The following is a 4,419-nucleotide window of genomic DNA, read 5'->3' on the forward strand; positions in this document are numbered from 1 at the left end:
ATCCTTGACCTGCCAAACATCAGAGCTTGACTCTGATCATGAGGAGGAGGACATGGCAACACAACGGCTTAAAAGGAAAGGTAAACCAATGTAAGTCCAAATAGCCGTTAGGTTTATTGTTAAAATTAGACATTTTCTTTGGCATTAATGCATATTTTCTTTGTATTAATAGCCACCGCTTAGGTGATACAGATGATGAAAGTGCTCAGCCAGAAGTTCCTCAAAACAACCAGACCCGATCACCACAGCCTTCAAAATCCAATTCAAGTAAAACTCAGCAGTCCTCGTCATGCCCTGCGCCACCAGTGCCATCCCCTTACCGATCATCACTTCCTGAGTCACCACCATCGCTTCCACCACCACCTGTGTCTTCTCCTCACCAGTCATCATCACTTAATGAGTCATTATCATCTCCTCGGGTGTCTTCTCCAAGGTAAATGAAAAGTGACTATTGTTTGTGTTTTGATTTATTGTTTAAAAAAAAAGTACTGAATTATGTTTGTGATGATTATCCCTTCAATACACCAGTTCTTCATGTCTTTCCTCTCTTTAAACCCCATATCAACATGCCAAATTCCACCTCCACATTGGTCATCTTTGAGCCCCATTCAATCTCCTCATCGATCATCACACTTTGTGTCATCTCCATATTGGTCACCATCACGCCCAGTCTCATCTCCTCATCATCGGTCATCGCCACGCCCAGTCTCATCTCCTCATCATCGGTCATCGTCACGCCCAGTCTCATCTCCTCATCATCGGTCATCGTCACGCCCAATCTCACCTCCTCATCATCGGTCATCGTCACGCCCAGTCTCACCTCCTCATCATCGGTCATCGTCTCACCCAGTCTCATCATCATCGGTCATCATCAAACTCACTGCCATCCCCTCGTCAGTCATCAACACGACCAGTGTCATCTGCTCGTCAGCAATCACCAAGCTCACTGCCATCTCCTCGTTGGTCATCGCCATCATCATGCCAAGTGCCACCTTCTCAGCCCTCCTCATCCTCTGCACCCCACTCACAGTCATCCTTGTGGTCTCAAGACACTCCTGAACTCTTCAGGCCATCTTTGAGAGTGGGGCAATCAGGAATAGAGCAGATACCTTGCTCTGGTAAGTTTTCCACAACTGTACTTCCTAACTGCACATCAGCTGTAATGTTTTGGTCATAATGATCATTACTTCTGTCGATCTGCAGATCTATCATTCCTCTTAAGATAATGTTGTGTTTGTGTGGGACAATAAACAAGTAACCTTGGCAAATAGCCTTTGTAGATAGAGATATACTCGTCATCATACCATGCTTATTGGCTAAAATATTGTTTGATAAATACATGACAGAAAACCAAATACAGATGCTTCTCCACAAATACTTACTTCTCATGCTCAACCTTTGGTTTTTAATCACTGGCACATCATTTAGTCCTCTACACAAAGTAATGTGTAACTCAAAAGACATAACATTTATGTGATGATCTGTCTGTCTGTCTGTCTCTCTCTCTCTCTCTTTCTCTCTCTCTCTCTCTCTCTCTCTCAGCTGCTGAAATTCACATCCTTAAACTGCTTGAACACATGAAGCAACAGCTAACACAACTGATTGCAATGGTCAACTGTATTCCTGGGAGGATGGTTGATGAATGTCCAACTGAAGTACCTGAAGGCATTCAGTTTCCCTTTGGCTCACTGGAGGAGATGGAACACTTTGAAGAGTGGCTGAAAGAACCACACAATTCCTCACAGAAAAAGAACCTGGTATGAACTGATTTGTCCTAACATTTAAACCATTAGAGCCACCAGATGTTTAACAATGACAGTCCTTCTCTTCACTCTTGGTTTGAATGCTGACTAGCATGTTCTGCAGAATCTGCACTTTGAAACCCTTTCATTTCACATACTTTGTGTAACTAGATAAACCTCCAAAGCATTTTCATCTGCAGAAAACCAGTGTATATATGATTTTAATAGTGTTGTTGATTGATCATGGTCCACATCTAGATAGTGTAGTGCAAAATATAAAATCTGCACAGTGTGCTAAAAATGTGCATTGCAACTGCCCTTGACCGGTTGATAGTTCACCATGTCAAGCTGTCATCAGTTTGATATGGTGGCAGCCTCTCTAAAGGTTCAAGTCATTATATAATGACCAAAATGACAGGACATGTAATTTCCTGTTATAATTTGTCTTAATTTTTAATCTCCCCAGATTTCTGCCTTGGGTTCCATTTGGGGACAAGACATGAAGCATGTTACCTGGAACATCCTGTCACACATTTTTTGTGATAGTGTGGCCAAGAAAATCTCTTGGAAGGGAGCAAATGGAAAGATGGCATTCAGACAAATGGCACTGAGAGCAGTACTTGCACGTGAGTACAGAATGCATAAACATGCCACTAGAAAAAGTTCAATTTGTGGGAAAAAGTTATGTTTTCCTAGAAACTGCTTTACATTTCTTTTGGAACATAGGCATATGCTAAAAATTATTCAGTTTTTCATAATAGCGAGAAACTTGGTATAGTTTAGGGCCCTGAACATTTTTAAATATGAAGCAGAATTGTCACATCGTTTCCATGGCAGCCATTTTACTTTCAGCCATAGCTGAATTATATATTGCATCTTACACTTGAACCAAAATTAACAGAAAGGGAGAGGTCTACCCCAATTTTTAAATGGTCAAGAATTACAGTGATATTAAGCACAACATCATAACCTGTTCGGATGAATAATTAATTGTGAATTCAGTGAGGTAAGAGGGTGTTCAAAAATAGGTATAGGTAAGATTTTGTCATATCATGTCTATTTCATGAATGTTGTGTATAGTTTTCAAAAGCGATTGTCATATTAAATGTTCTTCTACTCTCTACAATCATCTAGATAATTATCAAAAGGATTAAGTATTAGAAATAGTTAAAAGTTATGTACAGTTTCAAAAACTTAAGGTGTTTACTCATCATGCATGCAGAAGACATGGTTTGACAAAATCACACCTTTGTCTGCAAATCCTCTGCTTCCACAGGCAGCAAGTGAGGTTGAGGACAGGAAGGATTAACTAATGACCACACTTGTTTTGATGACCACAGAGCTGCAAGTGAGTGGCTCCATACCTGAAAATGTTCAGGGCCCTAAATTGTATGACTGTACCAAAGGTTCATGCTTTAATGAAAAGGTGAAATTTTTTGACATAATACATGGAAAAGTCATTTTCCTTTTCACAGTGTCTTTGAATTCACCTTTAGCTGTTCACCTGGACAGTTTATGATGCCATATGTAGTATCGCTGTAATCTTTGACCATCAAAACACCTTTCTGTGTTATCATTGGTTCAGGAGATATGATGCAAAATGCACAATACAATTATGGTTGAAAGTAAAATGGCTGCCATAGCAACCACAATGCAATTCTGCAATTGCTTTATTTCTGAAAATGATCATAGCTCCACACTACACAGTTGTATCAATTGTATGTAGTTTATTGCTTTCATAGAAGTCTACATTTCACCTCAAATTTTACATAAAGCATCAGGACTAAACAGTGTTGTCCACTTTCACTTTGTGTTGCTTACATTAATTTGCTGTGAATGTTGTTCATATAGGTGCTGTACGCAAATGTCATGTTGCAAAGCAAGCGTCGGATATGGACATCAATAAACATGTCATCAGATGGTTCAACTTGGCATCTGACCGTGGAGGTGGTCGTCGGGACCGGGAGCAAAGGTAACACTAGATGCAACTGATATTTTAATTAAAGTATCCTACTTGTAACATGGCTGTTTGTCACTGCCTTGTAATGCACAGAATATTGCATGATGTCATAGTTTGAGTTTTCTGGTATTTCAGTTACAGTAAATAGCCACTACTGAGTTGTTGTTTTTTTTTCCTTTATCAATAAATCATCCCTAGGTCTGCAGCTCTGAACCAGAGGTTGCACAATGACCTGTGAAATCCATATATCCAGCGTACTCAAGTGTTTTGCTCTGTTTGCAAGTTAATGTCTGTTTCAAGGTTCAGATTACAGTATTTGTTTACTGAAAAGGCTAATGTCATCTCAAATGTAAGGTTGCTTGTTTCACAACATAGGAATATAGACATATAGAATATAGAAGTTAATCTTTGGGGAAAAAAACTGTTCTATTGTGTTTGTCTGTGACAACTTTAAAATGTGTTGTATGGTTCTGTGATTTGATTTGTAAGTAATTTTTTTAATGTTTTTTATTAATTTTTGTTTATCATGTTTTTTTTTTTTAGTATTGATATTATTTATATTACTATTTTTTGAAATAAGTGTTTCAATAATTGTTTATTATTCTGCAATCTTGTTCACAAACCAGGCTCAGGAGAGCAGAATTGGACTAAAGGTATAACCTACACCACTTGAATTTTGATGTTTACAGTTTAAACTAGAATATTTACTATGGCAGC

General features: G+C 38.7%; 1 long non-coding RNA gene across 1 annotated transcript; it reads left to right on the top strand.

Moving 5' to 3' along the window:
* The first annotated feature begins 856 nt into the window (after positions 1–856).
* Positions 857–3,856, top strand: LOC146304437 (uncharacterized). The gene is made up of 4 exons (XR_014769357.1): positions 857–1,118; positions 1,543–1,757; positions 2,209–2,368; positions 3,594–3,856. It is a non-coding gene; the product is annotated as an uncharacterized LOC146304437 (long non-coding RNA).
* The last annotated feature ends 563 nt before the right edge of the window (positions 3,857–4,419 follow it).

Source organism: Lutjanus erythropterus, chromosome 12_unloc_1 (assembly GCF_056507025.1).
Source record: "Lutjanus erythropterus isolate fLutEry1 chromosome 12_unloc_1, fLutEry1.hap2, whole genome shotgun sequence".
Lineage (NCBI taxonomy): Eukaryota > Metazoa > Chordata > Actinopteri > Lutjaniformes > Lutjanidae > Lutjanus > Lutjanus erythropterus.